Source organism: Anolis sagrei, chromosome 1, assembly GCF_037176765.1.
Source record: "Anolis sagrei isolate rAnoSag1 chromosome 1, rAnoSag1.mat, whole genome shotgun sequence".
In the NCBI taxonomy this organism is placed as follows: Eukaryota; Metazoa; Chordata; class Lepidosauria; order Squamata; family Dactyloidae; genus Anolis; species Anolis sagrei.
Window position 1 is genome coordinate 296,029,119 of NC_090021.1, and position 12,031 is coordinate 296,041,149.

General features: G+C 38.5%; 1 long non-coding RNA gene across 1 annotated transcript in view; it reads left to right on the forward strand.

Annotated features, from left to right (window-relative positions):
* The first annotated feature begins 3,373 nt into the window (after positions 1 to 3,373).
* Positions 3,374 to 12,031, forward strand: part of LOC132761829 (uncharacterized) — a 29,893-nt gene continuing 21,235 nt past the window's right edge. Inside the window, exon 1 of the long non-coding RNA XR_009629991.2 lies at positions 3,374 to 3,644. This is a non-coding gene — a long non-coding RNA (uncharacterized lncRNA). The remainder of the gene's footprint in view (positions 3,645 to 12,031) is intronic.

Below are 12,031 nucleotides of genomic sequence, written 5' to 3' on the forward strand. Positions count from 1 at the left end.
TGGAATCATTCCAGAAGTTGCGTATGACGTCTGTAGACAGTCCACATTTTGCAAGTGTATAGGAGGGTTGGGAGGATAAAGGCTTTATAAACAAGCACCTTGGTATCCCTATGGATGTCCTGGTCCTCAAACACTCTCTGCTTCATTCAGAAGAATGTTGCACTCGCAGAGCTCAGGCGGTGTTGTATTTCAGTGTCAATGTTGACTTTTGTGGAGAGGTGGCTGCCAAGGTAGCAGAAATGGTCAACATTTTCCAATGTTACACCATTAAGCTGTATTTCTGACACTGGAGAGGGACTGGCTGGTAACTGCTGGAAGAGCACTTTGGTTTTCTCGATGTTCAGTGAAAGGCTGAGCTTCTCGTATGTTTCTGCAAAGGTATTTATTGTGGCTTCTTCTGAATGCACACAGGCGGCATTGTCATCAACGTAGCAAACATTGCACACCAGGATGATGCCACCGGCCTCCTTCCGCCCTCTAGTGATTATGATAGGAAGACTTGCAACAAGAAGATTCAGGGCCTCCTTCTTCTGCTCCTTGCAACTTTGCTCATTGATGGGAGAGACAGATAACATCATCCAAAGCATCTACTTACCTTGGTACCAGAATGTACCTCCAATCACTCTGGACAACTGGCTTGCTCACCATCCATTTATTTTCCTATGCTTCCATGATTTCATTTCCTCGAACTTTTGGAGAATCCCCAAAAAGTTGGAGATGGGGATGTTTGTCACTAAGCATTCTACTATTGGAAAATTGCCAGGCTCTTGTCTTCCACTCCTGTTGTAATTTCCCATCAAGGAGGTGGCCATGTTTGGGGAGGAGGGTTGAAGGAGAGGAAGGAGGGTTTGAAAGGTAATTTTGGCCATTTTGTCGCCAGTAAGGAATTTTAATGTTCTGCAACAAGAACAAAAAAGGAGAATTAGGATGACATTAACCATACACCATTTTAGCTCACTCATAGAAGCCACCCTTTTTCACTGCAGCATATGTATTTGCAAATTGTATGTCCACTTTAACTTTAACTGATGGGTCAACATGGATGGATCCTAAATGATGTTCCTCTAACTAAAATATTCATTCTCCGATATTGGAAACACATCGATTTGACATCCAACATTCAGTCTAAAGATCTGTTAAATAATACGTAATCAGCTAATTTTAATGTGTATGCCTAGACCAAGTTTAAATCCTATGTATTTTCTCTTCCTTCTCTCTTTTTTTCCTCATTATGTCCACCTTGTTTGGTTAGGAAGAAATTCAGAATAATTGAGTCTGAATTCAAGACTGAATAAAAAAATAACTTCTCTTAGCCCTAAGGAACATATGGAAGATACAGATGCAAAACACCACAGGAACAGAATGGTTAATATGTAATTTATAGAGGAGTCAGAAGTTGGAGCAAATCTCCTAGGCCTCACTCAGTTGCTAGGCAACTAAGTAAGACTAGGCAACATCTCTCCAGGCTGGTAACCAGGCCTGTTAAGTCACTCTGCATGCATCCTGGATTACTTCTGCTAGTATATGGGCTAAGTGCTGCAAAACTGTAAAAACTAAAATCATAATTAATTTAACCCCAAATTAACTTTCTATATTTTTTTCTGAGGCAACCTGCTGCTACTGTTTTTCTATTATTATTGGGTGTGTGGCTAATGTGGAATTTAAAAATCCTTCTCATGACATCATAATTTGTTTGGTCCTACTTAAGAGATTAGCATGCTGTGGCTTTAAGATCCATTTGGAACAGGTAAATTATTCTTTGTATCATGTAAAGGATGGTTCCCTGTTGATTTCCTTGACATTCATCCGAATGCGTGCTGATTACAATTCATCAAAAAAGACCTGGAAGAAAGTATAGCAGATCACCTTTCCTCAAAGGAATATTAGGCAATAGGTGCATTGTCAGCAATTATGCCTGATGTTATCCATAACTTCCAACATTTCACAAGGATCCATGGGACCAGGCAATATCAACATTTTGAAGGAGACATAGTTTTAAAAGTGAAGGCAAAATTCTTTACTAAACACTCAAGTTAGGAAAGACTGCAGCAGTTAGCTTCTACCTGAGTCTACAAAGAACGTTAAGATTGGGTTTATTTATTTATTTACAGTATTTATATTCCACCCTTCTCACCCCAAAGGGGGCTCAGAGCGGATCACAATGTACATATACAACAACAAACATTCAATGCAGTTTTTGACATACAAGACATACAGACAGATAGAGGCCATTCAGCAGTTCTTCCATTTCAGATCCTGGAGGTTGCTCGATTCGACCACTCACAGTTCGCAGCTGTTTTTGAACTGCTTAGGTCAACAGTGAGTTGGGCATTTTTTTAACAGCTATTAACAGTCAGGCGCTCAACCCCGACTCAGGCTTTGAACTTGTCACCTTTCGGTTGGCAGTGATTTATTGCAGCTGATTAACCAGTTGTGCTACCAGCCAGGACCTTTCTGTATATATTTCAGATTTCAATATTAATGTCAAAAATACGTAGTATGATTTTACATAGGATTTGTTCTTTCTCCTTTTCTCCTGAATTAGTGCAATGAAAACTGCTTTTGCTCTTTGATCTTAGTTTGCAGCAACTGAAATCAGCTGAGGACAAAAAGAGAAATTGGGAGGAGAGAGAAACTGGGACATTTTAAAATTAGTTGGGAAAGTGGGATGGCAGAAGATGGTGACTGTGATGGCACTCCGGGAATTGAAAGAAAACTATGTGCATGTCTGGCTATTTTCCCAGTGACCATCGGTATGCCCTATATGTACTTTAATTCTTTAAAATAAGATTCTGGAGATGAGATTAAATTTACTGAACAAAGCAAAGAGTTCAATAAAGGGGAATCAAAACAAAGTAGTACAAAGGCGCAGTTTGATTACTAAAGTGATACAGGAATAGAATAGTGAAGAACTCTGACGTAAGTTTAGATATCAGGAGACTATGAGTTATACTGATGGTATGTGCTCTGAGGTAAAGAACAAAACTATATTCTATGAGGTAAGTACTCTCTATGATGGTAAACACAGGCTATGATAATTGAGAAAAGTACCATTCTAATCCCTAAGGCAAATACTATTCTGATCTCTGGTCTTTAACATGTACAGCTCTGATCTATAAGGCATGTACAACTCTAATCTTTGGCATGTATGTGCTTAGGATGCCTGTTTCAGATCGCTAAGCCAGACCAGACACTTCCTGGCTCAACTACTCAAAGCTCTGCCAAAGAAAGAATGCAGGGAAAGAGTCTTTCCACCAAGCTCAAAGCCAGCAGGGCTGAACCAACAGAGCTAGGTCTCTAGGGGGATCCTAAGTTCCTCCCCTAAAACTCAGCAAAATGGAACAGTCCACCTCCAAGAGAGAAAACAGGGAAATGAACAGAGGAGTAAAACTAGGCTGAGACTTCACAGTGACCTTGCCAAATTTAGATGTTGTTTAGAGTGTATGTATTCTTATATAAAAAGCTGAAAAGCGAATAAAGGATGATAGGGTACAAAGACCTTGGAAGTTACTCTTGCTTAAGGGTTGACAAGTCTAACCTTGATCTTTTCCCTCATCCCAGAATGAATTGTCAGCCTCGCTTTCCTTCAGCTTCATCACTTCTTCTGGGTTGAGGCTGTCTCATGATTGTGATTATGGCTGTGTGTAAGTTCATTTATCTACTTCTCTTGCTATAATGGATGAATCGTTTGTGCTTTCTTGTTTCGCTCTCTCTCTTTGTACATTTCACTGCCTCTCTATCTAGAGTTTAGTGGGGGCGGAGGAAAATCCTACTGTCCGATGACTATACTTCTAAAGCCTTCTCTCCGCTATGAATAATAAATACATCTTAGAATCTTGGCTTAAGGGATTTTCAGATTTGAGGGAGTTTGGTTTTTCATCTTCCTTCTAATTAAATAGAGAACATCTAACTAGTGCTCTTAGTTTATACTATTTCCCTCCACAGAAAACTGCAACCCAACCCCCTTTCACCAATTTATTGGCAAGTAACAGAACACAAACACACACATACTCCTGAACAGCTTAACAGCACATGAATCCCTTTCCATCCCCTGTAGGAGCCTTCATTCATCACAAAATTAATGAAGGGTAATTATTAAAGATTTCTCTTCAATTTTTGTAATTAACACTGCACCTCAAATTGGCTCAGTGGAAAGAAAGTGAAACATTTCTCATTCTGCATCTCCCCAGTGAAGGAAACTGGCAAGAGAGATAACACTATGCCATAAACTTGTTACTGCTAAATACCCAAATCTAGAGACAAATTAGACAGAAGTGTCATGAAAATCATTAAAGCTGTTGTCTCTCATACTGCACTGCATTGTTTTCATGGTTACATGTGACTGGGTTTGTGGTTACTCTTCATGCAGATTTCAGGCAAGAAATTATTTATCGTCAGGTGTGATTCATGTCTTTAAAATTGACAGAGGATGTGGGGTTTTTTTTTCCTCCAGGAGAATTTATCCATATTCTTCAGTTTTAAAACCTTCTTTCTGATAATCAGGGATAAGTCCAAAGAAAGTGGTAGTGAGAGGGGAGCTTCATGTATAGCAGTGGTTCCCAATCTTTTTTTTTTTTGACCAGGGACCACTTTGACCACGGACCATTCTCCAATGTTAGTATCAAAATGGTTACAAATTGATTTTTGGTCAACTTATAATTGGTTTGGTTATTTGGGATGCTGATTCAGAAAATTGTATTGGATAGGCCACATCAACTCTAGTTTTTGATACAGAAGATATGGGATCCAGTAGTCACCATCTGTTCACCCACAGAAAAACATATTTAATAATCTAGAGCTGATGTGGTCTATCCATTGCACCCCAAACAACCCCAGGAACAGGCCTAAAAATGAAGACATCAAGGAGCCCCTGCTTCCAGGCCCCACATGGAATGACTCCGCTCAGGGGGAGGAAGGAGGAAGAAAAGCAGCAGTCAGGAAGCTTGTTGTTGTGCCTTTCGTGGGTAGTCAGCCTCTCCCCTCCCAATTTATTTATTTATTTTTGTGGGTTTTTTCGGGCTATACGGCCATGTTCTAGAGGCATTTCTCCTGACATTTCGCCTGCATCTATGGCAAGCATCCTCAGAGGTGAGGTCTGTTTGGTAACTGGGAATATAATATATATATATAAACCCCTTTTTCCCAGTTACCAAACAGACCTCACCTCTGAGGATGCTTGCCATAGATGCAGGCGAAAAGTCAGGAGAAATGCCTCTAGAACATGGCCATATAGCCCGAAAAAACCCACAAGAATGTATTTATTTATTTATTTCTCGCACTTCTACCCCGCCCTTCTCAACCCCTGAGGGGGGACTCAGGGCGGCTTACAAAAAGGCACAATTCAATGCCGGCACAACAACAAGGTAAAAGAGTAAAACATATAAACAGTAATTAAACAATTAGGCAGTTAAGACAATTAAAACAATCCATTATGTATCACAATCCTTAAAAACAATCTAGTGCTCAACGTTTATCATCTCATAATCCGTAAATTCAATTCCACATTGTCCAATCCAACAATTCTTTACATTTGGCCCTGCCAGGTTTTTAAATTGCATCGTGATACTTTGTTATTGTTTTTGCTTTGCTATGAGTTATTTATTGTTGTATTGTATTGTTGTGGTTGTGTTTTTTGTTTTGATGTATTTTGGACTCAGCCTCTTGTAAGCCGCACCGAGTCCTGCGGGAGATGGTAGCGGGGTATTTGTTATTATTATTATTATTATTATTATTATTATTATTATGTCATTTGTTAAAAGACTGTTCATGTATAAAGTCATCAGTCATGCATGAAATTTTAGAGACAGGGCCATCTTGAAAATGCCTGGAAACTAGGACTCAAAGCAATGGGTTCAAATTACAGGAAAGGAGATTCTACCTGAACATTGAAAAGAACTTCCTGACTGTAAAAGCTGTTCAACAGTGGAACTTTCTGCTTCCAAGTGTGATGGAAGCTTTTTCCTTGGAGACTTTTAAGCAGAGGCTGGATGAGCATCTGTCAAGGGTACTTTGTGCGTTTATGGCATGGCATGGGTTTGGACTAGCTGTCATCAGCTATCTGCTTCCAACTTTATTCTTCTATTATTCTAAGTCACATTCTCGCAGCCTCAGAGTAGGCAAAGGTAAACCTACTCTGAACAATTATTTCCAAGAAAACTCTGTAATAGATTCACCTTAATTCCATACATTTGGAATGACATGTGGGCACAGAATAAGAAGACTGGATACATCAGAATTGTAGCTTCCAATAAATCCTGGTCCTGTATTTCAGACTGAGATTCTAGAAATTACAATTTTGGTGTATTCAGTGAGAAAGTACAGTGAATGCACAGGTACTTGCTCAAGATCATATATAACATAAAGATAAAGACTACATGGTCCTTGCTGTCATCAGCTCAAAAAAATGGGAGAGTGATGGGGAAAGCTAGTAATAGCTGATGGCAAGTTTATTAGGAGTTGTGCCTGGATTTAAGAGTCTTTGAGACAGCAAGGTCTCTGAACTAGATAATTTGTAGCTGAACCACCACTTACATTTCTAAAATCTCCTTCCATCAAGGAAGTTTGAAGAATTATTCAAAATCCACATCACAATGAAAACACCTTGAACTTTCTTGCAACCCAATGAACATATGTGTTTAGGAATACTGTATTTTATTTCATTATTTACACTTTACCTTTCTCATAATAAAATATTCATTGCTATTCTTGCTTAACATACTTAACTTATGCAAACATTTCAGTCTACAGATCCACTTAATTCAGGACATTAGCAAGTAATAAGGAATTTTACCAGTTCCTGTACACATATGAAGAAACACGTATGAACAACTTGAATGGTGTGGGGGTGTAGCTATGGCAAGTGAGATTAGGGCATTCCGCCTACAAGTTCTTCACCTATATGAATTCTTCCTTCAGTCCACAAATGCCAAGCATTACCATAATCAGTTAAATATAAAGAAGGACAGTTTACACATTCAAACAAAAAGGGTAAGCAAAATTACCAAGGGAAATGTAAGCATAACAAATGAATGAATTGTAGGTGTGTTCAGCATGGTGTAGTAGTTTGTGCATTGGACTGCAACTCTAGAGACAAGGATTTGAATCCCCATTCAGCCCTGAAAATCCATCAGGTTGCCTTGGGCAAGTCACACCATCTCAGTCTCAGAGGGAGAGACCTCCCCTGAACAAATCTTGCCAAGAAAATCCTGGGATAGGATTGCCTTCAGGTTGCCATAAGTCAGAAATGACTTTAAGGCATGCAACAACATCTCACTCTCTATAATGCTATAAGCTGGAGGAACAAAGGAAAATTATATGGAGGGACAGAGTTATTATTCTGATGTTCCTGTTACTTATACTCTGCTTCTTCTCTCTACAAAAGAGACTCAAAGCACCTTACAATAAAACCAACGCAATGCACTTTAAAACTGAAAAATATACAAATATTGTATGGGGGTCCATGTCATCCCCCGCTCCCCATACACACTGTTAATCTTGAATATACCTTCCGTTTTTCTTATCCCTTCTCTTTCTTTTGAATGAGACAAATTTACAAGGGCTGTCTTGTTCAGAGCAATGAAATAATGTCTTTCTGTTACTAATGTAATGCTACTATCAAAATTCTCCATTGTCTGATATAAAAAATCCACTTCAGACAGTATTATTAGGACTCAATTAATTGATGTGTGTGTTGGGAACCAAGCAGCCAATATATCTGCTCAGAGTCCTCTACTAGCCTTGCTCCACTGTCACCTGCCACTAGGTCACTTTTGTCAGGGTTTCACAACCTTTTTTTTTTTTTTTTCCTAAAGCTTGCCTTCTGGAGTCATATCTTGCTTTTTCAGAAATAGAGATGTCAGGAAAACCATGCACAGAAATACTCACTGCAATGGTATAATGCTGTTATTTATTTCTCCTGATGAATGCTATTGTAGTTCATGATTCAGATGTCATTAGCTGATTGCAGGGGGAGATTATATTTTTTTAAGAAATCAGATATCTCAAGTTGGTTGTGTGAACTTCATTCTGATGGACTGAAAAAGTTAAGGAACTGAAAGTAGAAGAAATGAATTAGAACAAGAGAGATGTTAAAATTAATGTCAACAATACCCAATGCAGCTTAAATTGATGGATTAGGAGATATAGACATTCTTATTTAGAATTTTACATATGATTTTAGAAATAATCTTGGTTTTGATCTAATAATTAACACGGTTCTGATTTCTGCTTGGCAGGTGCTTGGAATGGATGGCCCTTCTGGTCTTTTCCAACTCTCAGAATCCATTATTCCTGGATGCTATGTGGACATAGGAAGATAGCTGATACCTTCAGAAAAGTTTGGAAGAGGTCTAGGGCAAGGAGGAAGAGAACCTCTTCCTCACTCATAAAATTCTAATAGCACCTAGAAACATTGTGGAGGCCACATTGTTTAGTTCATTCTGTGCATGACCTTCACTGAGGCACAGCAATTGCTCAGAAAGAAAGAAAAGAGAAGTGTCTCTAATGTTAAGGTGACTCTCTGAGGAAGGTGACCTACATGATACAGAAAAGCAGAACTCTATTCTCCTGTTTCGGAAGAATAAAATTAAAGAAGCTGCATTTTAAATCACAGCGAAAGTGAAAGAGGTCATAAAAATTTGCATTTCACTTTCACTGAAATATAATTATCATGGATAATTTTAGTGAAAGTATCAACAATAATTCTGTGAAACAAAGAGCTGTTCATTAATGTAATGTAATTAATATAAAGTATGAAAAATATACAGACACTTTGGAAGCACCATAAAATCTTTGTTTTTATCCTTGTATTTTTATTGTATCATATTTTCCCATGACAATGGTTTCAATATACACATACTTAATAACTTTTGCATGCATAGACACATAGACATGAACGTCTATCAGCAAAACTGGCTATACACACCAGATAACAATGGTGTTAGAAATGCATTAGGGATATAAATATTTCACTATTTTGATGTCTCATGCAAGGATGAATAATTTCTGCACAGTTTTGGTCAGGTATTCAAACATCTTGAAATGTTTGGAGAAACTATCCTATGCAAAAATATTTATGAGTTTTTGACACACAGGAAAAACCGTTGCCTGAAATAAATATGGAAGAGGGATGTTTTTTGTATAGAGATTGAGAAGTATTTAAATAAATTAATCAGCCCCATGGAGGAAAGTAACATTTTAATTAGTTGTCTTTCCACAGATTTCCTGTTGGAGAAATGCTTATACCTGGGGCATAACAAAGAGAGCTGCTGGAACCTCTCAGAGATCCTCTTGAAGCCCTAAATGCTAGGACCTACAGGATGACATCATTTGTTGCATGCTATCTTTGTGTACCATCATTATTGTGCATCAGTTACTAAAACATTGCCAGCAATATTTTTCAGCTTCCTCTATCCTTCCCCAAGCCATTCTGCCCAAGGGTGGGCAGAAAAAAGATGAGTCTGGACTAGGAGAGCACAAGCATTATTCTTTTTGGAGCCTTGAAGATGATGAAAAACAGGCTTCACAAAGATTCACTTGCTCACCCCTGCACTAAATGGTGCTATTATGAAAAGGGGGAGATAACTTGTGAGGGGCCTTAGACAGCATGGCTCCAAAAGAGCCAAAATGAGACCCTAGCACCTGAGTTTCCTTAAGGAGTCATGAACATATATTTGTTGTGTCCATGGGCTCCTGGTCTTTCTTAATGACTTAATGTTTTGAGAACATTATCAGTGTTTCCCATTAAATGGATATGCGTAGATTTGATCAACCAAATGTGCTTTAAAAACTGTTTTGGTCTTAACATTGAGTACACGAGAATGTATAGCAAGATTGGGTCAAGAGCAATTCTGGAGCTTCAGACAGTCCCCTGGGGTTCTTTTTGTGGCCCTCCAGATGTCCTGAACTACCTTTTTTCCTAAGCAAAGAAGGAGAAACTTAACTCTCTTGGAAACCAGCATGAGCAGACATCTATCCTTTACATCTATAGTGGAGGTTCCACCACTATGAAACATAAAATTTCTTGTTTTTCAAAGCAGAAGAGGGCTTTTAGATGTTTAGTTGTTTGGAGTAGAAAATTGGTCCCAGTTCCACCATGCTTGCCACTCCTTCTTTGGAGTCTCCTTTTTAAACAGGAGATGACAGTAATCTGTCAGACATGATTTGCATGTGCACAGCAGGGTTTAGACTGGATTGCCCTTGTGGTCTCTTCCAACTCTTTGATTCTATCCTTATGTAAAAGACTGAACTTGTGTATGTAGTCTTCCAAACTGCTGGATTGGACTATAGATTTGAGAATTCAGTGCACACGTCAGAGTAAGCTCTATTGTGCAGAAATGATACATAACATGAATTTAAATATTTGTTTTTTTATTGATGGTGAGTGTGACCATGATATAGAATCATCTCAACAGAGGTTTCTATCCATTCGTCCTCAAAAAAATAGTGACATAACATTAGAGTTTTTCTTTTAGTCCTTTTCTACCAGCCTCCCCCCTTTTAAAAAATTGTAAGGCTTCCACTGAATACAATGTTTGGAGATCAGAAAACCACATTTCAGAAAACTAGCCAGGGAAAAGGCATTTTGTTTTATACTATTTACAGCTAATCCTGAAAACACAACAAGTGACTGTAGTATATCCTCCTCAACAAACACTGGTGCTCAGGGAATAAATCTCATCAATAAGTAAAATAAAAGTTTCCAAGGCTGAAGCCTCTCATATTTGGCTTTGCTTTTCCATCTTTTCTTTTAACTTTTGTGAAAAACAAAGACTTTTCTACCATATCCCTCCCCCAGCCGAGTAGCAGAACAGACCCCTAGCTTAAATGAGTTGATAAAATATTTATTTTAAAAAATTATATCTTACCATATGGCTTTCAAAAGCCCCCAGGACAGCTTACAAAACATTAGAAAACAATATCACAGTAATTCTGTTTTTTAAAAATTTAAAACATTAAAACAATTCAACATATTAAAATCCCAACTAGAAAATCAGCAAAAAGAAAAAGAAATGAAAAAACACCAGCAAGCAGCAGGGTTATTATTGTAACATCTCTCAGAGCAATCAAAACTGCTAACAAAACAAGAACAACAAATCCAGGCAACTCAACTTTCTATAGTTCAAAGCACATAAGAGGAAGGGTGGGCCATACACCCATGCCCTCCAACATTTCACAAAGGAAAACCAGGACACATGGAGCCAAGCAATATCAGAATGTTGTCAAGGTGGCAAGAGTTATTAATAAGGATGCATGTACAAGCTGGTAGAGTGCAACAGGAAGGCCGAAGTTCCTTGATGTACTCCTTCTTTCTCTTCTACCACTAAGTTCAGTGCAAGCTATCTTTTGTTCTTTGCACTTATGTTGCACCAATTGAATCGTAGAATCATAGAATAACAGAGTTGGAAGAGACAACAGGGCCATCAAGGTCAACCCTCTGCCATTCAGAAAAAGCACAATCAAAGCACTCCTGACTGATGGTCATCCAGCCTCTGTTTAAAAGCTTCCAAGGACAAAAGGAGAAAGTGGAAGGAGGAGAGCAAAACTGGGGGTACATCTACACAGGTCATTTATCCCAGGGATGATCTGGAGTGGAATACTCAGTCCTGGGGAAATTCACATTAGTTAGTGAGAGTCCACATCATCCAGTGGTGCCTTCTCCCTTCCCCTCTCTGAGTCAGTGTAGTGCTTCTACAAGCATCAGCAGAGGCAAGAAGTGACAATCAGGGGTGCTTTTAGTGTCTGGTCACTGCTACAACAGCAACAAGATAGATAGACACCACGACATTTGTTGGATAGGACATCCAGTAAATGTAGTTTGCTTTTCCGATGTAGGTTATCCATCTGATTTAGAAGCCTTGTGTGAATGAAAAGATCCTGAAATATTTTTAATTTCCTAATGCATGACAGAGATTAGTAACATTATGTTTTATGCAGAATCCCTCAAAGCCAAATTCTGTGGGCAGCACTTTAGTAAGGGATAATAATAAATGATACAGGTAGAACAATGCTGACAGATATCTAACTTGTGACT